Consider the following 27,312-nt stretch of genomic DNA (forward strand, 5'->3'; position numbering starts at 1 on the left):
TCTTTTGGTAGCCCAAGGGATTGAAAATAGGAAGAGGTCAAACTCCTATAATCCTTCAGGGAGATGCTATAACTCCCATGATGCTAATGTGCCATTTCTTTTCAAACTGGAGGAAAAGATAAACACTCAGCCCTCAAACAGAAGCCCCAAGAGAATTTGAAATGTGATCAGAAGAGGATGTTTCAGCAGTACCCATTGAAAGCCAGAATACATGACCAAAACAGTAGTATGCCTACCATCACCTGAATGGGCACCTGTCTGTCATGAGTGGGTATAATAGACACTGTATATATCCCTTTGGAATTTGAGCCATGAGCAGACTGGCAGGACCAATTTTGGGATAAGCAGGAGTAGCTAGATAATTTCTGAAGAGAAAAGAGAGATTTCTTGAATTAATCTCATTTTTTTTAATTTTTAACATTTTTTTCTGTGCAACCAATAATTTCCTCATGATTTTCTACAAATCATGGCTTAGCTAATTACTGACTGCACAGTGAACTAGGCACTTCTGCTCTAATTAGGAACAGCTTGCACCATAACTAGAAAAGAAGATGAGGATACCACCAAGACAGGAAAATTCAGAGGACTGAACCAGGGGAGTGATGAATGGGCTGAGGAGTTGCTGCTTATATAACAATGAAGGGGAAAGGAAAATATTGACGTGAGGAGAAAGCAATGGAGGAATGCAAACTCTTTTCTAAACTCAGGTGATGCTCTGTCTACTATTTTAGAAATGCAGACATCAGCATTATTAGGAGCTTAAGTATCATTTTTACAGTATCCTAATATATGAAACCAACTCTCACCAGTACTTTTTACAACAACTGCTACAGGGAGCACTCTTGTCTTCAGTCTTGGCAGCCATTTCCATAAACATGTTGATATCCTGGGGATCTCCAAAATTGATCTTAAGATCCTGGTAGCATAAACTAGTAGTTTCTGTTCCTTGTACTGTTTCTCGCCTCCCCCCGTTTCCACCCACATTCTAGATATTTGATTTTTTACTTTCTTTGTAGACCTCATTTTTAAGTCTGTGGAAGTTAGCAGCCTGAGCAATCAGCCCAACTCATCATTGTGTTAGCCAGTTTTTCTGCTCTGAGTCCAGCCAGTGCCTTTTATTACACACCTCTAATATCCTGCACCTTTCAGGCATGAATGAATCCAGGTGGCCTTTGAGCACCTTTCCTTGTCATGGGGATACTAAAGCTCAGTAGCTTAACTAGAGGGGAGGCAAGCACAGTACCAGCTGTGAGCATCAACTTAGGAGGTGGGGGCGGGGAGAGGGTACAAAAATAGCAGTCACCAATGCTGCCACTGCCCTATGCATCACTGATGCCCATGGCACACAACTGCTCAGTTCTGCCTCTGGTAGAGATTTTGTGCTGGCCTCAGGGGTACTAGCAGCACATTTTAAAATGGTCTCCTTCGGGTCATGTTGACAGCAACATCATTTGGATGGCAGAATTTGGAGACAATATTGATAAATTTTCTTGCTGTGAAAATATCACAGAGCTTAAATAAGGTTGATTTGCAGCCCTAGTCACTCATTAATAAGTAGCTTCTAGTCAGCTTGATCACTGCACAATGGCATGCAAAAAGCAGGCCATATAAGCAATCAATAATATACAATGTAAGGGAAGGACATTTTGCAAAAAAAACACTGAAGCTACTCCCTCAGTCTATAGAGATACTGTACCAATAGTGATTTAACGTGGTAGCTGTTGACTTGATGGCTGGCCTTGAGTGAAGCTAGTTTTAGCCAAATTGTGGTTGTAAGGCGTGTACAATGCCAGGACAACTCTTGTGTAAAAAAATGCCATTCCTGCTAGTATTATGGAATAAAGATATTTTGCTAGCAGTTATGGTATAGTAGCAAATGTTATATATTATCCAAGATTGAAGGAAAAAACTGATCACCTGCTCTCTGTGTGGATTAATATGCAATAAAACATGTCAAAGCATGTCATAAACATACTTTAAGGTACACTGGAGCACTTATTCTTGTGCCTAACAGTCCCCCCTATCACCAGGCATTTATCCCCAGACTGAAAATATACCATTGGAGTGTTAGTTAATGTAGATGGTTCTGGTTATATAGAAAAAAGTTGCTGTGAAATGGAATCTATTCTCATGAGTTACGATTTTTTTTTCCTTGAACAAAAGATAAAGCACACTTCACAGCAATGCTCAATTTGTTCTTCATATAAACCCAAGGTAATATTTTAGAAAGCTTTTATTTTATTTAAAATGTTTAGTTTTGTTAATTGCCTTTTGACATATAGACTACTGGGGAAATGTCCAATAGCAGGTGTCAGAATGGTGTGAGATAATTTTTATGCCACCTTTCCAAGATACTAAGTGTCATAGAAGCATATAGATTTATACATACACTACTTATAGATGAACAATTAACTTACAAAGCTGCATGTTAGAAATTTGTCTGACAGATTTCTACAAAAAATGACAGTTTTTCTGATCATGCCTAAGAAGCAACAGAGCAAAAAAGATTCAGTAGGTTATTTTTGTTAGAGATGGGGGCTCCATAATGCAGAGAACTGAAAATTCTGACCAAAATGATTTAGTGACCTTTCACTCATGTTTGGTGCACTAGACAGAACAAAAGATAGGCCTGAAGGACAACAGCAGCTGAACCCACAGTCCCAGTACATAGTTTCTGTAATGAACAGTACAATGCTTATTCCAAGAAATAAGTTAAATTATTTTCATGGGAATAACTTGAAATTTGCTTTTTGCCTGAATCGCTAAGGCATGTTGGTAAAGATATAATTTTGAGAAAGTACTTTCATTTTTTTTATTATCAGAATTCAAGTTAAACATATCTATTAGTATGAGATGCCAGCTTCATTAAGCTGAACAGAGTGATTTTTTCCAAGAACTTGTTCACTTGTACTTACAGGATTGCTCTGTTGGTGGTCTTTACCAATTATCAGTGATTTACAATAATGTAGTTTCTTCAGGAAAGCCAATTCTCTTTGCCAGACCACTATACAGAACTATTTTATTCTAAATATATTGCTTCAGACAGTCAGCAAATATCTTGTTTATTATGTGACTTCTTACATTTATGTGTTTACATGCCAAACCAACCTCACCTTTTTCTGTCAACTTTTACTTTTTAGCGCAGTTTTCATCTACAGTAAGTTCTCCACACTTCCCTATCACTTTAGTAAAAGTGATAATTTCTAACAAAAAAATACTAATTCAAAGTGAGTCTGAATTGTGGGCCCGCATCTAAAAAAATGTAAGTCAAAACTTGGTCAGTTGTAGGCTGCTTCTATTATGAAGATTAGACATTCAGTCTCCACATTGGAAGTAGTGCTGGCATTAGTTGTGTAAGCAACTGCTTTTCTGCCAGATAAGTCAGTGGGTAGCAGCTGCCAGGATAGAGGAATGTAAGAAAATGAGAAACTGATATAAAAAAGAAAGGGGAAAGTGATACTATTATAAGACTCAAAAGTTTTCAAAATGTTGTCCTTTAGATGTTCAGAGTGTGATGATGTAGTTAAGTGAATCCCATGGTGCAGATAGCACTCAAATTCCCAACCAACACATGTATTAAAAAAAGAAAGAAAGAAAAGACAAGAAAAAGAATTCTACAGTTAGTTTGGTTGGGGGTGGGTGTCATTTTTTATGTTTTTTCCCCCTCGGTGAAGGGTTTTAACTGCCGTGTTTTTTTCTTGGATAACTGAATGCATTTCTTTTTAAATTAAGCAAAAATGTTGGAACACTGTGAGTTAATTATGTTTTTATGGTATTTTATTTACTAGTGGTAGAAAAGCAGCTTACCAGAAAGAATTGGGATTAGCTGATTTTTTTTTTTGTATTTGAGGTAGCCACACTCCTTTTTAAGAATTTAAGAGAACTTCTTGAAACTCAGATCTTTCCATTCTGAAGTGTTTGTTGATATAGGAGTCTAATGCACCACCCAGACCCTCATGAAAATGTCTTGTTACTAACCACTTAACCAGCTGTACTATTTCATTTCCAAATATGATAACACAAGTATGTGTGCTTCAAGTTTTCCAAGAACTGTCTCATATATTAACTATTCAGTGTGTGCCCTTTTTCAGTGTAGCCTACGGACTGACTGGTATTATCTTCTCTTGGGAACAAAGCCTAGGGGTGCCTAACTGATCAAAACTGTTTTCATACTAACTACTTAGGTTTATGCTTTAAGTATGTCAAATTTGAGACCTAGGTTTCATGTCAGTTTTGATTTAGTAAGCTGAAAAATTATAGCATAAATGTGTCTATCTCTTTATCTTTTATCTATAGTATGAATTAGGTGTATAGTGGCTGTGTTTACACAAAACACTGACTGAGCTGTAGCCCATGAATGCTGTGCAGTAGCATTGTGTGGCAGGAAGCGTGATGCAATGCTACAGTGGAGTAGTCTTGGGCTACCGCACAGTCAGTGTCACGAAAAAGCCATTTGGCAATGCTGCTGTGCAGTAACTCCAGTTACTGTGCAGTCATTTAGTACTTGTTTATACAGGAGTACTAAATGACTTCACAGTAATGACTGCACAGTTAGCATCTCATGTAGATGTGGCCAGTAAGATGTTTCTGAGCATAAAGTTGTATTGTGCTTCTGATCCGAGGTCTTATTCAAATGACACATTTAATTTATTGGGAAATTAGTCTGACTGAAAACAGAGGAACTGTTACCATACTCATATAACTCCCCAGTATAAATGGGAGGAAGGCCCCCCCCCCACACACACACATAGTGGAAAGGCCATGTTTCCAGTGTGTGTTAGGAAAGACAATGAAATAAGGGAAATTCTCCACTCTGCACCCCAAAGCAGTTCTATGCCTGCTCATGGGAAAGAATACATGTGTATCCATCACATTCCAGAACATGTGTTACCAATTTCAACTGTTTTGTACATACCTAGGAATATATTTCTGCTGTAACTCTTCACCTATATCACAAGTTCTCCCTTTTTGTTTATTAACTTGAATTGTGTCCTCACTGAAATATAGTACACTCTTAGCAAGCTGTAAAAAATAATAATCTGAGTTGTACTTTATTATTAAAAAGTTAAAAATAGCCCAGCTTTAAACACCTGCAGTTCTTACCTGGGTCTAACTCTACTCCCTTTATAGTCTAAATTTTGTTTGATTCCAATAATCCTAATTCATGTCAGTCAATTTATTGAATTTGGGGTTATTACGCACATGAATATGTAGTACAGGTTTTGGCCCTAGATTTACACATATAAATAAAAGTGCACATTTCCTCTGAATAATTCTAGTTTTAATAATGCCATTAGAAGCAGTCAGTGTTTGTGAGCTTTTAATTTTATTCCAGTTCAAGTGTTACGTGGACTTCTCAAGTATGTCTCAAACAGAAGCAGTTCAGCTAGTAACTAGACATTGTAATTCAATTCTGTCTGAATAATTACCATTTTATGAAACAGCTGTTAAAATGTGTTACTGTTCTGTTTCTGTAACAAATTATTTCTTTAAAATTTGCGATTTATTAATATTTTACTTTCTATATAATGCTTTTATTTGGGGAAAGATCCAACGGCAGTTTTTAAATTGTGTGTGAGTGCATCTCTGGTGTGTAGACAGGCCGTGGGTGCTTGTTTATAAAACACATGCAGATATCAGTATTTCTGAAATGCTGTGTGCAATTTACAGTACAAGTGGCATTAACACTAATCAGCAGTTTAAGATAGAAAGGCAGGGAATTACTGGTTTAGTTGAAACATCACTGAACATTTAGATAGGCCAGAAGGCAATTAGCCAAGTTGGTGTCTAGCCAGGAAAGTGTTCCTTGTCAATGAGAGTCAGTGGGCATCATTAATGATACTAGTCAAAACTTTAGTTTTGCAACTGATTTTTGCAAATAATGAGAGAGAGGGTAGTTGAAGCTTTGGGACGTAGTTTCCTGCTCTGTTATATAATACCGTTTCAATCTTGGAGAAGTCAGCCCCCAATACTCAAGGCAGCGACGTGCCTGATGTCAGTTAAAGGCATTGACAGTTAGGCACCTAGATTCCTTTGAAAATGTGGTCCTTAGTCCTGTTAGCCATGTCTGGACTACTGCCCAATCCCTCTCATTTTCAGGACTCCTGGTAGTATCCCTGGCTACTGAAAGACTTAAAAATTATGGAAGTCTTAGGGCTGTTAATACCACAGAAGGGAATGTAAGTAATGCTCCTTAAGTGCACAATACTGCTAGCGCTGTAGCATGAACAGCCCTGATGCTAAAAAACGTGCCGCATTTTCAAGGCTTCTTATAGTTCCTGTCCAGGCTGCTATTATAGACTTAAAAATTAAGGGAGATAACAGACATGAAAATGACAAGATGCTATGGGGCTTTAAGCAATTTGTAACAAACTCCAGTTATCCATATCATGGAAGCAATATACAACAAATTGGGACCATCATGTTGTACAGTTAAGCAAGCAGTACACATACCTGGGATGCATATAGATTAAAAACACTGTACTACAAAACTGCAGGCCTTTCACATAATGTAATACTAGGAACATTAAAATTAAAACAATACCCAATCTTGAAAAAAATAACCATGCTTACTGCTTTCCCTAGTTTTGAACTACTGTGGGAAAAAAACCATTGCAACAAGGCATGCAGGCCATAAAATTAATTCTCCTGAACCAGGAAAAGCAGGCAATTCTAAAGACTCTGGGCCCCCAGAAAGATCATCTGGCCTGCAGCACCTCTTAATTTTATACTATCAGGGACTCTGCTCAAGTGCTTTTACTGATCTAGTTTGAGCAGTCCGGCTCAGAGAGGGGGAAATTCTCTCAGACAGGTAGGACTGAGCCATAATGAATCTTTCAGTGCTTAAAAGTGGACGTGCGCGCGCACACATGTACATGTGTCTCAACCCTGACCTAGAGCTCTGACTAGAGCTGAAAAAACATATGAAACTCTATTCCCATTCGATGCAGCTTCCAAGGGTACAGCTAGCAATAGCTGTGATGAGAAACACCTGTCTACTAGGGCTGGGACTCAGGCAACCCAACTCATTCCATACAGAGCACTGATTTGTGATTAGGTAGTAACAGATATTGTTCCCTTACAAGCTGAAGTGAATTAAAATCTAATGGTTAATATTCTGCATTCTTTTGCCAGAACAATCCTCTTTTACCAAACAGCTAAAAAGAAAATAAAATAATCTTTCAATTTTTTGTGAATGAAAAACACGTGCTATCCTATTCTTACTCCTCTGGACTTCCTTTCCTCATCTAGCTTTCTCATCATTAAATTTCTGCTTTGATATTGGTTGCTCGCTGCCCTGAATCAGTCAAACATTTACTCATATACAAAGCATGATTTTTTGTCATCTTTTACTATGGAAAATTATTCTGAATTTATAGCTGTATGCATCATTCTGTATTCTCTATACAAATCAATTCTTATTCTCCACTCTGGTATCCTGGGGTTATTCCAGGAGTTTCTTCTCCCACCCCTTTGGTCTGTGGAGTTAGTCAGTGTAACGGTGTGGAGAGTCAGGCTCAGCATTTATTTATAAAGTATTTTGCTCCTTTATGATGGCAGGTATGTAGGCATATGATGATTTATGTGTGAGATTTTGCTGTATAGGTATGTCTCACCCATGCTATATCCCATCTGTATTTTCTAGGGTAATGTCTACTTTTCAGCTGTCTTTAATTGGTAGTTTCTGCTGTGGATTGTCACAAATACTTACTTTAGTGATGATGGGACGGAGAAGTCACATCACCAACACTCAACAGTACAAAACAGATCAAAGCAGAGGAAATTCCACTGCTAACAGGCCCAATATCCTCAGAGAGAGGGAGATCCATTCCAGTGGTGTTTGTATGACTGGGCACAGCTACAGTCCAGTGGCACCTGTACAGGAACAATATGTGGAAAAGAGGGTACAGAGATATCTGAGTGAAAGAAGTGAGGCAGGGCTGGAGAGTCCTGCTCTCTGATTATGTACTGTTCTTAGACTATGGATGTGTGTGTGTGTGTGTGTGTGTGTGTGTGTGTGTGCGTGCACATACATACATACATACACACACACAAATATATTCATAGATAAGTGTGTCACAGCCTTTTTAGATTCAGGGAACCCCTTGTTAGACTCAAAGCACTCCTTAGGAAACACTAGATCTTAACATTTGTTGATTTTTTGACTATGGAAAAATAATAGAGCAATTATTGTATTACAAGGAGTTCAAAAAGACCACAGCAGATCAGAATGCTTTTGACACTACGGATTCCTAGTTGAAACCTCCAGGTTTATCTTGTGAATCCTGTGTAGGTGTTTGCACATCTAACAGCCTTAATATTATGTGGCATGCAACAGCACCCTTAAATTGATCTCACAGCACTTAGGTTACTGCACCATCCTGGCTGAGAATCATTGATATACCATACATACGGTGTAGATGGGGAGCGAAAGCAGGGGGTTTTTTTCCGTGAGGTGAGAATGGAGCTCATGAATTAGCACAAGGGAATTGTCCTGATACTTCACCCATTATGGCTAGGGACAGATATTCAAAAAGTCTGAGCCTGAATTGATTCAGTCTTTGCACGTTAATCAAACCCGGCTAGGCCGAACTGGTTTGTAACTGGATGGACATTCTCTCTGGACTGAGGAAATGCAGGCACATGCCTGCAGTGGCTCAGGCTAGAAGCTAGAGCAGCCCTCCCTTCTTTTCCACAGGGAACTAAACTGAGGTGGGGTGTGGCCAGGCCCCGGAAGCACGCTTTGACTGGGGAGGTCTGTGTGTACCATCCCAGGCTTTTCCCTGCTGGCTGCTCAAGGGGCAGGAGTGTTGTGAGCCTCCAGCCCCCTGCAAGGACTGAGGCAAGGGGAAGTGCAGTGCATGCATCTGTTGATGATACTGAGCTTTTCAATCTCCCTCCCTGCTTCTTTTTACTGTCTGCAGCAAACTGACAGGCAAGCCAGCCAGTAGGGATCTGATAACAGTGTGTATCACCTCATCAGCAAAACAATAGCATATCTTCATTAAATCATACTTTTCTTAAACAGCTTACCAGCTGACCTGTTGATTACCTGCAAAAAAGCTCTAAGTGGTCACTGTTCTGTCTGCCTGTTCCAGTGAAATTGTAGACACAGACACAGACATATTTCTGCATTAGCTAGCATACCGCATGCCTAGGGTCCATGGGGCTGGGGTCTGTGTTGTCGGAGATGGGAAGGAGGGGGCGGGGGGAATTCCTGCTTGATCAGAGTAGGGCAGGCGGAAGCCAGGCAGACCCTGTTTTGCCTGCAGTCTCTGCAGAGCTCCAGCCAGGGAGCAGAGGGGAGGGGCCAGCTCTGCTGTGGAGCAGAGAGCTCTGCCCAGCCCAGGGAGCATGATGGGATGCTGGGGGAGTATAGTTTATCTTAAACCAGCAAGGAACAGTTTTACTTATGTCTCTTGGACCATCTGACACTTGCAGAATTCAGGGTTCTTCTTCCAGTACCCTCCCTTGCGCACACGTACCCTGATGAGGGTAGATTTTCACAGAGCAAAAACTAAGCCTAAATTAATTCTCACAGTGCAGTTCCACCTATCTTTCCTACGCCTCTGCAGGAGTACATGACTTAGCCTTATAAATTGGAAAATACCCTTCTTCAAGGTCTGTGTCCATATGCTTATATAACCTATTTATGAATGTGTGTTACAAATCTCCCTCTGGAATGATACATGAAGGATGAGTCTTTTTCTGGGAACATGAGAAGTTTTCTTCTTTGAGTCCAACTCTAGCAGCTTATGCTTTCATCTCTGAAGGTCCCAGGTACGATCCCCAGAGTGTCAGCTAACATGGTGGGTGTGAGTGTTTGTCTGGAATTTGAACTCCTGCAAGTCCCTGATGGTCAGGACAAGCTTCTTTTGATCAAAGAAAACTTGTAACCTGCTGTGTTACAGTTTGTCCCCGGTGTCACAGAATATACTAGTCTATTGCATCTCTAGACTAGCTCAGGTAGCAGTTCACATTTTTAGCTCCAGAGTTTCCCAGCTCTGTTCCCATGTATGGGTCAAGATGCCAGCCAGCTCCCTTAAGTTGCATAATTTTTTTTCCTTCCCAGTTCACAGTATATGACCAATTTAATCCATACGGTTTTCCTACTGATGGGAGTAAAGTGAGGTTAAAAAAAATTACATTAGCACACAATGTGTGGGTGAAATATGAATTTCTAGACTTTCAAATGCTTTAATCTTGCTTAAAAATTGTTAAACCTCTTGTTCAATGTATAAATAGACATAATTGTATATATTTGTTTTGTATATTGATGTAAACATTTGACAACTAGTATTGAGCTGAGCTGGAGCTGTCTTCATTTGTTTAGAACTATTTTTTCAAATAATAACAGTTTTACTGCTCAAATTTGAAGGAAAAATGTGGCTTTTTTGCCAGTTGCCAGGCTACCCTTGACCATGACTGCATCAAATTTCCTAGTAAAATCAGTCAAGACTAATCAGTATTTAAAGATAAAAAAACACGTTACAAATAGTAACATGTTTTTTACAAAGACACTCTCATGGACTCAGAGGGACAGCCTTCCATCTTCAGCTCCTCTGTGCAAAAGTGAAGTTTATTTCCTACCTATGGGGACTTTATACCGTCTTGTACCATCTATACTGTTCCCAGAGTCTGACAAAGGGACTTTGATCCCGAAAGCTTGCAGAAAAGGAGAGTTTTCTTGCGATTTCCCAGTTGGTCTAATAAAAGGTATCATTTTGGAACCATGATTTCTAGTTTTTTGTACGTTGCAAATAGAGACATTTGGCTGATGAAAGTTTTGGAGATGTAAAACTGTTCCTCACTGCCATGTAAAACAAAAAGAAGATAATTCTTAAAATATAAGGGCATTAGCCTAAATGTGACTGCCAAAATAAAATGGGGTATTTTATTCTGCTGCTGTAAACTGTCTTGCAGTTCTACCTGGCCTGAACTCTTGTATAATTTTGCAGCAACTAAGAGGCCAGGATTTTGTTTTTTTTTGTGCTATCTCTTATTAAACTAACTGGGAGAGCCATTGGCCTAGCTTTTGGGCTCCAGTTGCCCTTCCTCAGGTCTGAGGTGACTCCTGTATTCACGAGGATATATAGGACTCGCTTCTGTATTTGTCAGTTGTGCAGTTTGTCTCTCGGGTCTTAATTTGAAAGTTGTTACACCTGGGCCTGGGCCTCTGCTCCCGCACCCAGTGAACTCCATGGTAAAATTTCCATTGACCTCAGTGGGAAGGAGCTCAGAGTGGTGCTGTTTTTAACTGTTTATCTGTTGTGTGGAGGGTTGTTGGTTGGAGCCTTGTGGGTCTAAGGACTTGGGTACACTGGATATCTTTTATTAGACCAACTGAATAGTTGGAAAATTTGTTCTTTGCATGCTTTTGGACTCCAGCCTGAAAAGAACAGGCTTCCCAACTATTCAGGGGATCTCACACACCATGCGCCAACTACCCAAAGAAACTTGCCTGCCTCTGCCATGTGGAAGATGTGGCAAGTGGCGGTTTTGCAAGAGTGAAGGCAGTGGGAAGCCGCAGACTGTCAAGGAGCCTGTATTTGAAGGCAAGCACGGGTCTTAGAAACCGTGGTGGCAGAGAATGCCCCAGACTAGGCACTGAGGTGGCAGTGGCTCTGGCGTGCTGTGCTTCTCTTCCCACTCGGAGGCCGAGGGCAATTGAAAAGGTGGGGAGCACCTGGTGTTTGCGTTCAGGACGCCGGGGGACACACTTCAGTGGGGGTTCACCCAGGCTGAGGTGCCTCCCAACCGCTTCAAGGGGTCAGCGGCGCCGGGTGCGGCTGCCCCGCGGGAGGGGCCCGGCTGGGTGTCCCTGAGGCGAGCGTGACGCGCGGCACGGCTCGCCTGCAAGTGGCGCCTAGCCCCGCTCCGCTCTGCGCGCTTGGCCCTGGCAGCCCGCGGCCCGGGGGCTCCGTGGGCGGCGCGGCACCGACAGCCTCCCCCGGGGCTCTGCCCCGCCTGAACCAGAAGCAGCTGCGGCGGTGGCGCAGCCCAGCAAGGGTTAAGGGCTGGCAAGCCCGGCCCCCGGCCCTCGCCTGGGTGTAAACAGAGCAGCCTCAGCCTATCGTGTGTGATCGCTGCTGCGTGCTGGGGGAGACAGCCCGGCTCTGTAACACGATACAGTACAGCCGGATTGAGCTCGGAGCGGCGCGGCGCGGCCAGGGGAGGTAGGTGCGTGCCGCCCGCCCGCCGGGCTGCATGGGGGGGTTGCGCTGCGGGCCGGGGGTCCCTCCCAGCCGCACTAGCCTCTGACTTGCGGGCAGCGGGGAGGACTTCCCGGGGGCTGTGCGCGCAAGGGATGCGGAGCATCGCGCCGCTCCGCACTGCACGTCTCGGCCCCGGCCCCCGCGTGCAGCGGCCCCCGGCCTGCAGCCCCGGCGGCTCGGAGCCGTGAGGCTGGAGCGGGGGAAAGTGAAAGACTTCTCCTCCATAGCGGCTCCCCCAGCACCCTGCCCTTTTCTCCCCGGCTCCGTGCTGCTGCTTCCCCAGCAAAGTCCATGGAGGGAAAATGGGAACTTTTGCAACCCGGGGGCGGGGGGGAAGAGCCATCCGGCTCTAGGAGAGCTGGCCCCGTCCTTTCCCTTCAAGTCTAGCATCCTCCCCGCCGCGTTGTGTAGGCACCTGGGGAAAAAAAATCAATCAATGAAGCGGAGCTTTATGTACGTAGCGTTGCTGTGAACGGCCACATTGCTGGCTGCTTTTCGTTGCTCTTCCTCTGCCCGCTCCATAAAGGATCCGCACAGACTAGCTGGCCGTGTCACAAAGTCGTTCTCGTCTGCTTCAGGCTTTAATATAATCAAATCCGTTGCCTAAAGATGGTGTAGCTGAAGATTTGATCCTTTTCCACTGAAGTGGAAATACTTGCAGTAATTGAAAGCAGATTCACGGCTGGAGTTGTGGAAGCCAAGGTTTTCTTTTTTTTTTTTAATTTTTTTAAAAAAAATAAACCTTTTGTTCCTCAGCCTTCAATGTTTGAGCAAGCCATCCAGAGTCTACCTCTGTTTGCTAATTGTTCAAGTAGTCTTTCAGAAAGGATTAAAGGCATTCAAAGAAAGGTTGGTAGGGACCTGAACTCACATAAAATGATGTCCATTTCAACGTGTGGGCTTAAGGATGTGCTACAGCAGGCTTTGAACCCATTACATTTCAGCTTTCCTGTTAGTTTTCATGCAGCTGAGATACAGACACAGTGATCTACATCTCAAACGTTGATTTGATTTTTAAAGCTATGGTAACTCAGCTCATGCTCATAAATGTTAAAAGAGATACCTTGCCTCAGGATTTTATCCCAGTTGCTATTTCTGATAAAGCAGCTTGATTATTAAACAAAAAGCCCAAACTTTGAAGGTTCTAAGGGATATTGATCTACTTCAGCAAACAAACCTGACACTTTTCAGTGATAGCTGGCTGCTCTTTGTTAACTTTGTTCCTGTTTTCTGGGCATGATTGGAAAAAGCTTTAAGAATGCTTGCAGACATTTTGGCATTAAAGAGATAAACTTAGGATATGAACTATCAAGCCCTTCAGACAAAGACTGAGCTGCTCTCGATCCGTTGGCAGCTTTGAAGATAGAGAACAATAGAGTGAAACAGAAGGGAATCACCTTCCATCCTCAGGCCCTCTAATCTACAGAATAAATTGACTAGAATTATGTGGGAAAAGTTACCAAAAATGGCAAGAGCCCCCTGTCAAATAGTGATTGTATATATGGCATAATGGATCCAAGGAACTGTTTTCTTGATGCTGTTTTGAGTGTCAGTGTGGCTTTGTGATGTTTACAGCTGTCATTAAGACTAAATGAGACAGCATTTGCATATGTGTGCTAAACATGATAGTTGTGTTTTTCTATAAGCTATCTGATAGTTCCTGTCTAGTTATGGCACTTAACATCTCTTTAATAAATACAGAGCTTCAGGTTAAAGCCTATGTGTGTGGGGGGGAGTGTTTCCTTTTAAAACTGAGCAAAATATTTAGTTTAACCATCCTCTTACATGAAATTGATGTTCAAATTATCAACACATTCTTAGATACCAATTGAAACATTTACTACATTTGTCATAAATCACACCATGTTTCTGTATGAGCGGCCTATTGGTATAGCACAGTTTTCTTACAGAAAGACTTACAGAAAAGTCTACTTCATAATTTAGTGCAAAAAGCTTGTCTAAACATTTAAACTTGTTTTTATTTTTTTGGTTTACAGATGAAAGTTTTTACTTTCTTTTTTTTCTTACAGTAGAATTAAGGAAACATGATCTGAAGTAGTATGTTCCATTTAGCATGGAATGCAGTTCTCTCAGAATGAAGAAAAGTGGTTAAGTAGTAGTTGTCCAAATAAAGTGATTTGATAATTAATGCAGCACGACAAATTAAAATCCTGTATTCCAGGTATTCATTCCTTTTAAAGGTCCACAAAAAAAAAGCGTTGCTAAGCACCCGTCACTACTGCAAGTAACATAAAATGACCCAAATTAAAGAACCTGTTCTAAGCTGTATTCATTCATTTGCTAAAGTGCATTTCAGAAGATTTAACCAGACTTGTGCAATTAGTGAGAAAAGATCTATTTTCAGCTCTGATCAGCAATTAAAGGATCAGACTTCAGAACTTCACTTCTTTATTTTTATAACTTGTTTTGCTTCTAAGTGCATCCTTGGAACTAAACAGTGGCAAATACAGAGTAACAAACAAGCTTTCTGAAAACTAGATATTAAATGTTAAACACACAGAAAGTGATACCCTGCCTTAGTGTATTCTGAATAGGGAACTTACATTCCTTTCTAAGTTTTCCCCTTATCTTTGAAGACTTAATTGTTGACAATTCCGTATACATGCTTATTCCTAGATTTGACGTAACTTTACGTATACATAAATGTTAACTATGCCAGCACTCTAATTATTACATTATCAGCTATACTAGGAAACTGGTCTTGTGACCTGCCAAATATCCTTCTTTCACTTATAAATTGCGGGGGTCCAAGCATCTCGGGACTTAATACTGGAAGTTCTTTGCACAAAATGGGAAACTGGGTGAAACAGTAGTAGTATTTTATAGATCATCTCACTGTTTTCTGAACTAAATAATTTAACTTTTTGTATTTAAGTCTTAATAACTGTAACGACAAGAATCTGTGTGTGTGCTTTTTTTGGAAATCAGACAGCGTAAGGTCCAAGTAAAATGCAAAGACATTTTATAGAATGATAACAAATAATCCATTCCCTTTCTTGTCTAAAAATTCTGTCTAGAATTTTAAATGCAGTACTGGTACTGTAGGAAAGCTTAGTCTTCTTCAGGTACTATTCAAGGGAACTATTTATCTAAACTTGTAACTGGTATTTTTATGTTGCCTTTTTAGATTGTTACTGAAGGGATACCTTATGAAACAATTCTTTCAAAAGTTTTAGGTAACAGCTTGAAAAAATAACCATAGATGCAGGCTATACAACACTCTTGTGGGAAATATATGGAGGGAACCTGAGGGTTCCAACTTTGAATCACTGTTCATAGTAAAAGGTTTAGTTATGGTCTGTTGATCTGTACAGTAGATCAAAAGCTTCTGAACAGGGACAAGGTATGAACCACTACAAGCTTTTAGAATTTAAGTATTTTACTCATGAAAGATACAGTAGTGATATAGATAAGATTTTTTTTATTAGTTCTCTGTAAAATAACTTTCAGACTCCCGTATCTAACTTTTAAACTTTTAAAAACAAAATTTAAGTTTAGAAGAAATAGTGAACATTTCGAATCAAGTATGTTCAAAATTATGGAGGTTAATCTTAATAGTAGAAAATTTTTGTAAAAGATTTACTTTTACAGAACAATTTGATGATAAGCAAAAATAATTATAGTTATAATTTCTGAAGATCTGTATTGGATAAACTTTGATGAAATATATTTAATATATTGTTTTATCTTAATCATTTTATAGTAACTAAAACACAACTACTTGATTCTGGCCGTATGCTTATACTAATTTGATAAATAAGTTTTCTGCCTCCGTTTCTGGCTCTAAGAGAAGATGCAAACTAAATAACAGCAAAAATGTTTTGTTGCTTAAAAGCCTAGGTTACCATGTAATAAGGTGGTGCACCTTAGTTGGAAATCACATTCCTCGTTTGGGCCAATTTTATATGTTTGTTTATAGTGTATTTCTTTGATTATTTTGGACTCCTATTAGTGCAATATCAGTTTCAGTGATATTTAAGCATAGTCTTGTCATTATGCTACTTATTACAAGTGGTATCCAGGATGCAGTTTTGAGACAGAGGAGGATATGAATGAAAGTTAGAAGGGGAAAAACAGGTATTATTGTATATCAGAAGTGCTGGAACATTTTTTTTAAGATCACCCAAATATATTTTTAAATATCTAATTTTGGTCTTCAAGCTGTTCTAACTACATACCTTGTTTAACAGAAGAAAATCTAACATCTCAAGTACAGTATTTACTGACCACACAACTAGAAGAAAATATTTAATAGAAAACCAAAGTACATTTTTATATTTATTAAGGTTCACTCATAGTTACTTACTAAAAAAGTTAATTTAAGCATTTATGGAGCATAATAATGCCCAATCTGTAGAAACTTTAGAGTTGTTAATTTTTGCAGAATATATTTCCTCTGAGTCATGAACTGTTTCTTAGGAAAAACTGTTATCTAGGGAGCTGTAAAAAAAAGTAGTCTGGAACACTCTTTATGCTCCTTCTTTTAAATAAAACAAAATTGCCTTGTGTAACGAAGTTAACATTGTTAACCTTTTATAATTATTTAACCATTATTTCATTTCACCCCCTGCTTAACAGTTGTACATTAGTGCAATAGACACCTGGCTGTGCTCTTAAAAGTTTATTTGTCTTTCAATTCCTATGATAGTAGGGGGCAGTACATCTCCTTAATTATCTTTGTTCAGGGAAATGCTGAAAGGCCAGGGTAGTTAAACAAGGCCATTTGGATTTGCAATAAGGTCGAAGTCAGATGCAAGGAAAGTGGTTAAATGCATTATCATCTTATTGAGCCCATCATCAGTAAAAGTGACCTTGATGGAGGTGGAAAAAGTCATTTGGCTATTTTATGACAGCCACCTCTCTGCCTGCTTTATCACTGCCAGAGAGTTACTTCATATAGCTTTATCATACTCTCCTTTTTTTGTTTTGAAACGGATTTTCGTGATTGTAGGAAACTGGTGATAGGCTGAGAATTGAATTGGACTTTCACACCTGGTGGCAGATTTTAATACCTAAGGTTTGCTAGATATGGAAATAGCCTTTCATTAATTATTAAGCTGACCTCTTTGGTTGACCATTCTATATTTGCTTTTAAGGATCTTTTAATGATGATGATTAGTTTCTCTGCAAGGGAGCTGTCAAAGTTCTACTTGTCCTGTGTTTGTAGGTTACTGAGAGAGCTCCCAATTTCAGTTTTATCAGCAGGAATAATGTTTGTTTTATCAAGTGTATGAATTGTTCATGTTTTCATGAAGATTATTTAAATTGTTAGTTCTATGGCTGGTCTACATTCAGTATGTCCTTTAAGTGCAGTAAACAAAAAAAAAATCAGAAAAACAAAATCCAAAGCTAAATAAAAGTTGGGTTCACAAGTCATATAGGTTTTGAAGTGCTGACCAAAGCAACGCCTAAATACTTTTTAAAATCTGGGCTCTTATCTATCTGGATAATTGTTCAAATGTTTAATCATCTAAATCTGAAGACCCCCATTTTTTTTTTTTTAACCACTTCTGTTTCACTCAAATATGGCTTTCTAGTTCTAGTTGGCAACATGACACTACACAATGGATTCTGAAACAAAATAAAAATTACTTCGAAGTTCTGCCTCTTAAGAGACTCCAGCATTAGTAGTAACTTTTGCAAACCTCTTGGAAAAGGCATTAGAATAGCAATCATGGGAATTTTAAAACAGTTGTACACCATCAGACCATGCCAAATAATTGCATCCAGTTTGGCTAACTTTAAGATCATTTGCTAACTTTAAGTTCATTGAATAAAATTTGCAGAAGGTCAACAAAAATATAAAGGGGCTGGCAAGAGATGATTTTTATGTAAAAGAAAATAAAATAAAATTTAAAAAAGATGAAAGAACAGATATAACTTGGCCAAAGGAAAACCAGCTAGGAATAGAACAACTACCTACATGATTTTACAGTTTTGTAGGATTTATCTTATAAGATTTACGTTTCATTGGACCAACTGTATATTTTAGAGGAATATAGAGGGGCTTTTGGCCACTGATAGGGTAGAGTGGTACGCAAAAATCTTCCTGTCCCATCCAACTCTCTCTCATTTTTCTGGACCAGCATGGCTACAATATCATTTCAATACTACTGTGAGATTTAAAAAATATGTCATCTAAGGTTATATAACTAATGAAAATAATTATTATAATTATAATACCATTCATTCATTTATGAAAAGTATAGGGTTAATATCAGGACGTTTTTGAAACAATAAAGCCCTTGAGGCTCTGCAAAAGTCTCCCACTGAAACTTACAAATCCCATTCATTGAGATATTTAATATTATTGCCTGTTCTGGCAGAGATGGGGGAGTGGTCCACTCAGACATTTTACATCTCTAACTTCTAGAAACAGTACCCTTTTGAAGATTAGCATACCTGGAAGTGGCAAACAAATTGCTGAGCACTTGTCCTTCCTCTAAGTTAGAGAATTAAAATTAGCATATAGGCTGAATCAGGATACGGGAATTTATTAACTAGCTGTGCACCCTTTCGAGCACTAAGAAAGCAGACTCCCAGTTGCTTTCTGCCACCTACTGGAAAAGAATCTGATGTCTCTAGTTTACTTGGTACTTTCTTGGGATGTTTTAAGGCTGCTTAGATCTTCAGAATGGAAAATTATGTAAAGGAACTGGAAAAGCAGCTGCAAAACCTGTAAGTGCTGTCATGGCAATAATACCACAGCATGCACCTCTGTGTCTCCCTTCTGGCATTTTTCAGGTGTCTGTTGATGACTGGGAATAGAAACAGAAGTAGAGGTGTTGGTGCTCTTTAGTCTTTATCCATAGAGTAGGCTGTTTCTCTCAGCCCTTCTTTTTCCCCTTAAAAAAAGTTTCTACAAAGCCTCTCCCCCCCTCACCCCCGCTCATGATAGCTGTTTCAAAGAGGAGCATCTTCAGTTGGAAGTAGATTTTGTTGTCTCTTTATACCAAATACATCCCCTTACTGCTGTATTGCTTAGTCAGACTTACCCGGCTGATGTCATTCTTCTTCAGGCAGGGGAGATGTTCTGCTTCCTACCCTAAGGAATTCATTCACAGGACCTGCTCTGAATTTCACACTTTTTTCCTCCTTAGTCCTGTCCTAAAACTTTTTTTCTACTCATGTAGCAGAAGTGTCCTGTGTGAGTGCTTCCATATTCTTGCATGAAGGATAAATTACTTGAAATTACTTGCCTGATTCTGAAACCACATTTCTGCCTTTTGCTTCTTCGAAGTTCTGTCTCTCACTTCAGATACCCACAACAGTCTCTCCACCTTGATACAGGCACACCTTGTATCTCTTAATCACATTGACTCTCAAGATCTCCCATACTGAATCAAAGATAAGTTGATGAGGTTATGGATATTGTAGAGGACCTTCCTGTTTCTAGGCAAGTAGCTATGGCTTCTATCAACATCTGGATCCTCTTCATAGTCCAGGAGTGCTTATAGAAGTCTTCTCTCTTGTTTAAAGTATACATCTATCTTTCATTCCTTCCTACCAGCTCCTTAATTAGCAGAGCACTTACATGCTCCATTACCAGTAGATTTTGCTGTCTAGTCTCTCTCATCCATCCCAAGGCACTGGGGTAAATTCCAAGGTATTACTTAGGCTATGGACACACATGACAGTTGTAGGGCTATTTCTTCCTGGTAGCACTACAAAAAGTGAGTGTACATACATTCATTTCATTCATAGCACCGTAAAAATGCCTGACCATGACAAAAACATTCTGTTTTCAAAGAGGAACTTCTCATGTAGCACTACATGTAATATGTTATATGTAGTGCTGCAGGAAATCTCTTGGACCCCCAGCATCCCAGTGTTCCACTCTCCCTTTCCCTACACCACCGAGGGAGAGTGGCTAGCTCCCTGATGTGACAGTCAGTAGTGAACTGTCATAGAGCCCTGCAGACAGCTCTCTCCACCTCCTTTGCATGTGGTAGAGGCAGCAGCTACAAGGAGCCGTCTCTCCCTATGGCTGTCCCTGTTAGACAGCTCAGAGATTCTCTAGTCTCTGAAGCAGTAGGGGCTCCACTTTCTGCCCTACCCAGGAGGGGAATGAGCTTGCAAACAGCTTGTTGCTGTTCTAGTCACCAGAGTGGCGCCTGTCACAAACAGTCTGCCCTGTACCCTCCCGTGGAAGGGGGCCAAGGCAGGTTGTCAGTGATCGGTAGGCAGCAGCTACCTGGGGGCAGAAGGGGCAAAGGAGCAGCTCCCTACTGTCCCACAGCTGAAGAGCATACCTTTGAGGTTACTGTAGTGCTCTGGCAAAGGGGCTGTGTGTGTACATCACTGTAGCATGCCATTTTGGTAGCACTGTGAAGTGCCAAAGCACTTTGCAGTACTACAAATAAATGCAAGTCCTTATGTTCATAGCCTTAGACATCCTTGGAGCCAGTTAACCTTCTTAAACTCCTGAGATTGTGAGACAAATCCTACTCCCTCTTCTTCAAGAATCCTAAGAACCCTGAGATTGAAGCACTCTTCCGCGCACCTAGGCATACCAATGGCAGTCTACCACGTGGAGGAAAATGTGTCGTCATATGCACTGGCTCAGGCCCCCATCCAAGTCTTGCAGCTGGGTGAGCTAAGTGAATGCATTTAAGAAATTAGGGTGGACTAACCTCTGGCCTCACTTGAAATGATTAATTCTTCCTGTACTGAGTTTTTAGAAGGGGTTAGAGCTGGCCATATACAGTATACATCCTTTCTCCTGCTTGAACACTACCTGCCTGATGTACAGGTAAAGCTCCTGTCCAGTGTAATCTCCCAAAATAATGAAAAGGCAAAAAATTAGTGTTTAGAAATGTTTGGTACATCCCCACAATGTGATTCAGTTAACAGAACTGGTACCATTTTCTGCTTTTTGATTTTTCATGTCTTTTTGTTGCACATATTTAGCTGTGGGTGAAATTTCCAGACCTGGGCTTGTGCCAGACATGGTCAGTATTAAACTCATATGAGTTAAATTACATATGGGTCTCTACTAACAAATATAAGGATGTACCACGTGCTATATTTTGGCTGACCAGTCTAGAACTATCATAGCTCCATAGAAATGTATTTACCACATGTACATCCTCATAGATCATTATAACAACAATGATTAACATTATTCATGGACTAAACTATGCAAGTCTAATGCTGCCGATACAAGTAGTGTGTTTAACATGTGTATAGCCAAGGTATGCATTATTAGCTGAGTAAACTAAACTTGCTGGCATTTCTTTGTCTCTCTGGATGTAAGACAATAACTTTTGAACACTTCATCTGATCGCTTCCAGCCATTTCAGAAAATGTTCTAGTCATCAGTGAGCAGAACCCTATTGATTTTGCTGAAAATCAGGAAATTAGAACAATGTTAACATTTAAAAAAGCAGTTCCTTTGCTCTCCCTGCTAAGAATTGCCTTACAGCTGTGGGGTGGATGCTTAGCTAGCGGTGGGGAACAAGCTAGAAAAATGAAGCGGACTTAATTCCTTCCTCTCACTTAAAACTTCCCATTCCCTGCTTCAATGGAGGAAGAACAGAGGGTGGGCACCAGCCACATGCCTGTCCCTTTCCACCGCAGGGATAATAGGTACTTAGGAAAGGGGAAAAGAGAGACATTCTTACACAGTTTCTACATAGGGTGCAGAAGGGGACTTGGGGAGGGCATGCCCTTCAATTTTAACTGTGCCTATGATTGATGTCAGCCACACTCACTTACCTACATAACGACATGAGCATAACTATATATTCATGTAGTGTTTTCATCAAAGCCTACTGTATTCCCATCCAAAACTCTTTTCCTCTTGCTGCCTGATTACTTTTTAGCCAACCAGAAGATGCCACTTTCACTATACTCCTGATGGATGTCTGGTATTTTTTTGCGGAGTCTGTTAGCTAGAACAGACCTCACCCATTCTGTTCTAGCAGGACATTCATTACTGTCAAAACTCTTCCAGGCTTGGCTTCCAGTGATCCTTTCTCAGATATTGGAAACTATGCTGAGTTTCTGCATCCTAAATTTTCTCATAGTGTTCTTAAACCTGAAATGCCATTTGTACCTAAAAAGTGGGATAGAGCTTTAAAAATCAGAAGTGTGAGAGACAAAGCATATAAACCTCTGTTGTATACTTATTGCTACCAGTTATTTTGTACAAAATATAACCCTTATAATTTTATGAACTGTAACTCAGGAATACACAGTGCTTGACCAATAATTAGCACATTTCAGATAAACAGTTTAACTCAGTTGAATTTTCACCATAGATCTTCTGAAATAGTTAAAATATTTCTATTACAGATTTAAGTTACTCTTGGATTTTACATGAAAATTCTTAAATAGTAAAATGCTGAATATTATCAGAATTTTATCTGTCTTATATGGATGTGTGTTCGCATACTGAATGTGTACAGTTCATTCATTTGTTCATAGAACAAGAGTTTTCCAGAGAATGTCACAAATCAGCATGCCCCAGTGATAGGTTTTATGTTTCGATAACTGCCTGGGATGAAAGATGTATAAATGTTCTCTTTTGGCTAGACATCTGAGGAGGCTTAAGAAAACAAGTAATTCTATTCAAAGTCGATTATAACTCATGCTTACTAAATTGGTTCAAGATCTGTCTGAGTCAGAGTAGTGACCTACCCAAGCAATTTTATTTTGGAGCAAACCGCATCCCCTTTTGGAGACTTACCATCACAGTGTTTAATGAGAATGACAAACATGAGAGTGTGGAGATCCACATTTTTGTGGTATGACAGAGTATTAAGAGAAGTTAAGAAAGCTCTTTTGCTGGCCTTTGTGCGTATAGCAGCTAGTTTGGAATCCAGATGGGACTGTGAAGACAGAATGTGTCTTCTAATGTTTATAACTGTGATTAATTTTCTTCTTTTTAATAGTATTGAAATACAGCAAAAAGAGCAAATGTTCACTGACAGAACAAGGCTGCAAATAACAAGAGTGAGACACTATTATAGTAGCCAAGATCTAGTAAGCACGTTATGTATTGGCACAATACAGTGTCTTTTTGTATCAAAAAATAGTGTATCTGACACAATGCTTCTAACCAGATGGTGGAATTTTCAAAAGCAGTCACCGTGGTAAAACTTTTAGTAGTTCTTTTTTCCCGCCACCCCAATGGGTGTAAAGTTATGTCAGTGCTTTATTTACTGCTGAAGATCGTACCTACTGTAACTGCACTGTACCTGGTGCAGTTTAAAACTTGCCCTGGAAAGTCCCAGTGAAATTAATGGAATTTTGCTCAACATCCATGATATAATTAATAATAAAATAAAGAAAGGTTGTTATAGAGCAGATATCGATGTTGCAATAGAAAAGCATTTTTTTGGCCAATCTAATATTATAAAAGCCTGTCTGTCTGTCTGTCCATAATGCTTAATTTGCTCTCTGGTTGGCTGGCTGAAACAACCAATCAGAGTGCAAATAAGTGTTTGGACAGGAAGTGGCAGAGCGCCGCCATAATGGTGGGGGCACAGGGAATGGAACGGGGGAGGGGCGAGGCCACTGGAGTTGACATCAGGAGGGCCCCTGCCCTTGCTCCCTGGAGGTGACAAGGGAAGGGGAGCAGGGTCAGGATACCACGGGGGGAGGGGGATGCCACCAGCGCTGGCCTTGGCCTGTCCCTCCCTCCTTCCGTTGTCACCACCTGCAGTGGTGGTGGGGGAGGAGTGGGTGCATGGTGGGGGGGGAGGGGAGGAGTTTAAGAATCTCAGGAGTTTAAGAAGGTTAACTGGCTCCCCCACTCCCCCGTGTCAGCCCCGAACACACTCCTCCTGTCCCCCCACCACCACCGGTTTGGCCTGGGCCTATTGCTTCTCCCCCTCACCGCTGCTGCAGCGGGGAGGGAGGGAGCAGGCCCATATGGGGGGGCACAGGGCTCCATCCCTGCCTGCTGCCCCCCCCATCATTCTCGTTGGGCAGTTGGCTAGTCAGTTAAGAAATTCATATTATGATACAGTAGTGTAACTAGAGGTGGCAAGTAGGGCATGAGCCCTGGGCACCAACTTGAGAAGTGTGCCAGAATTGTCTCTCCCCACCCACCCCAGCCCCCCCAGGATCTGTGCCCTGGCAGCAAAAGCAGCCCCACACCTGCATTTGGGCTCTTGCTGCAGCAGCCAGGTACCTGGATATGCAGGGTAGACCACATGGAGGCAGCAGCAACTGAGAACTGTTTTTGACTTCTTGGCATAGCTAAGACTCCTGCACTCCCATGCTGTGGCCTTCCAACACTCAGCAGCACCTCCCAGCCCACAGCCCCTGCTTCCCCCAGTCTTGGAACATGCACCCTTCTGGTACTCTCTCTGTCTGTGCCTCCCACATCCCTCTGGCAGGTCCCTTCCAGCTTTACTTTATAATTCTGTGATTCTCCCTGCCCCCTCTCTCTGCTCTCCCATGGGGTTTGCCCAGGGCACCAGCCCTGCTTATTATGCCTATGGCATTTGTGAGGGGATGGGGTGTGTCACCTGAAGTGAGTCCCTGTATCCCCTCGACGGCCCCTGGAGAGGAGGGGTTACTCGGCTGTCCGTTCCCACTTCCGCCGGTCTCTCCTGCCACGACTTGATGTAATTTAGGGGTTCACCCGTGCGGGGAAGCTGGCAGTCCGGATGCGGTCCCTCGTCTCCAAAGTCCAGGGGTCCTGAGGGCTCCTCCTCCCCTACACCCTCGCCCGGTCCTCCGGGGTAGCCTCCGTCAGGGTGGCTCCCATGCAGGGGGTTAACCCCTGCTAGGTAACAAATATACAGTCATCGAAGTAGTATAATGGCCGTACAATGTCGGCGCACGCTTCTCTGGGGCAGAGGGGATTCTTCCTACTCCCAATAACCTCCGGCCCCGTCGGGCAGGGACACCTGGCCCCTTGGTCCATTCACCAGTCCTGCAGTGGGGTTCTGCCCTCGCACTGCAGGACCCTATAGGAATCCTCACGGTGCCTGGCCCCGGCCAGGTGCCGCCAGCTCCGGCTGGTCTGGGGTCTCCGGACCCCCCACTGCCTGTCTCTCGAGACCTGGGGGTGCGCGGGGCTTACCTCCCCGCCCGCGGGTCCTCTTAAGCGGCCAAACGGCCTGCAGCCGCCGGAGAAGGGTCCTTCCTTCAGGGCCCCTCTCCCCCGGCCCCTCCGGAGCGGCTGTCACCGGTTCCGCTGTTACCGGCTCCGCGTCTCTGGTCTCCGCCGCCTCCGGCTCCGCAGCTCCCGGCTCCGCTGGCTCCTGTTGCGCGGCTCTCAGCTCCGCTGCCTCCTGCCGTGCGGCTCCCTGCACCGGCTGCGTGGCTCTCGGTTCTGCGGCTCCCGGCTCCGCAGCCGCAGGCTCCCGGCTCTGCAGCTCCCGGCTCTGCAGCTCCTGGCTCCGCAGACGCCGGTGTAGGCTCCGGCTGCGCGGCTCCCGGCTCGGCGGCTCCCGGCTCCGCAGACGTCGGCGTAGGCTCCAGCTGGAGCCTCTCCCTCCTCCTGTTTGGGGTAGGTGGGCTCCTTTTATTCTTCCGGGTCGGTCCTGGCCCGGCCCTGTCCGAGTTCCGGGAAAAGACAAGCTTCCGACCACACTTCCGGGTCGGCGCCCGGGTCGTTCTCTGCCCGACCCTGGCCCCCCGGGGCCTTGACCCCTTCACAGCATTACATAACTGTTATTAATAATATTCATTCTGGTTATTATTTTCTTTTCATTATGTGATATCTTTTGATGAAAAGCACTCTAAAAGAGCTAACTAGTAATAGTTATGTCCTGCAACATTAGCCATCCATATCCAAAACTTCTGACTATCATGAGCTATATTCTGTTATGGCGGGAAGAGTAATTGGAAGTAATTTATATACAAGACTTTGTAAGGAAGAAGCCCTTGCCTCTTTCCCTCCGCATCTTTCATTTAGATGAGCTATCTGGTGTGAGTTTGGTATTCTTACAGTGGTATACCTTTATAGAAGACACTACATGAGCATCTGAAGTTAAAAATAAGTGTCTTATTTGAAGGGTGGTATGTGATGGTATAATTAAAAGACTATCATAAGGGTTATGTCTTTAGAAAATGAGTTAGAGTTCCTCACGCAACCAGAACATTTGCATTTCCTGACTATTCATTGCTTAAATGTACAGCATGATTTTATTTTCTGAGTGTATGTCTATGCCTGTGTTTTGGGCTGAGTAGAAAGCTTATTCTCAAGTTATGCGGAGCCATGTGAGTCATCCCTCCCAGTCTACCTTACTTTAATGCACCAAAACTCAGGAAGGAGAGAAGAAGAGACAAGTAGGAGACTTATTCCTAGAAGAAAAGGAAACTCAAGCTAGAGTCCTTCTAAAAGTCATATACACTACTTATTTCTCATTCTGATTTTATTGGCTGACTGCTACAATACCTTCTGCAGTGCTTGGCTGAGTACTGGACACATTGCAGGGGTGGAAGTAGACCAGAGGAAAACTCAGGCTGCATGCAGACATTAATTCCTAGCGGTAGAAAATTCCCAAGAGAGGGAGCCGTACAAGCATTCAGACTGAATCCACTCCCACTTCCCTGCTCTTTGTGGCGTTCCTTGACCAGGGTGTATCGTGCGGCTGCTTCAGTCCTCTTACTCCTTGAAGATCTGGAGCAGTGGAGCAAAATCTCCTACCTGTTTCTCACACTGGACTTTCCAGTGTGAAGAGTGACCAGGGAGCCTGCAGCACTGCTCACTTTACTCCCCTCCCAGTCTATGAAAGGGGGTACGAGCAGCTGAGACTGGGGTTTCTGGAAGGCATGGGAGCCTTTTCCCACCATTTGAATCGCCTGGTCCTGAGAAAGACTCAGGTGGCAGAGAAGAGTGCAAACGTTCATTCTTCTGAGAGAAACTTTCCTGGGAGTGCCTTCTACTAGGTAGGAGATGGGTTGTTTTTCTCCTGGAACAACTATTCTTGTTCCAGGAGAAACTGAATGTCTGTACTTCCATGGTTTTTACTGGAGAGCTGTGATTTTCCCAGTAGAAATATAACACCTGTATGTGGCTTCAGCCTTGACTCTGATGCTTGGGAGAGTTTCCAGAAAGGGCTAGATTGCTGCCAGAAAGAAGAGAGGAGAACAGCAAAGTAAGGGGCATGTG

General features: G+C 41.9%; 1 protein-coding gene across 8 annotated transcripts in view; it reads left to right on the top strand.

The window, feature by feature from the left end:
- The window catches only part of TENM3 (teneurin transmembrane protein 3), a 456,764-nt gene that overhangs the window by 101,368 nt on the left and 328,084 nt on the right, over positions 1-27,312 (top strand). Inside the window, exon 1 of one of the 8 annotated variants that reach the window (XM_019534656.1) lies at positions 12,095-12,180. The exons of the other annotated variants lie outside the window; for them this stretch is intronic. The gene's annotated coding sequence lies outside the window, so the exon portion shown is untranslated. Of the gene's footprint in view, positions 1-12,094; positions 12,181-27,312 lie in introns of those variants that run through there. 8 annotated transcript variants of the gene reach the window in all.

Source organism: Crocodylus porosus, unplaced genomic scaffold (assembly GCF_001723895.1).
Source record: "Crocodylus porosus isolate Cpor-Errol unplaced genomic scaffold, CroPor_comp1, whole genome shotgun sequence".
In the NCBI taxonomy this organism is placed as follows: domain Eukaryota; kingdom Metazoa; phylum Chordata; order Crocodylia; family Crocodylidae; genus Crocodylus; species Crocodylus porosus.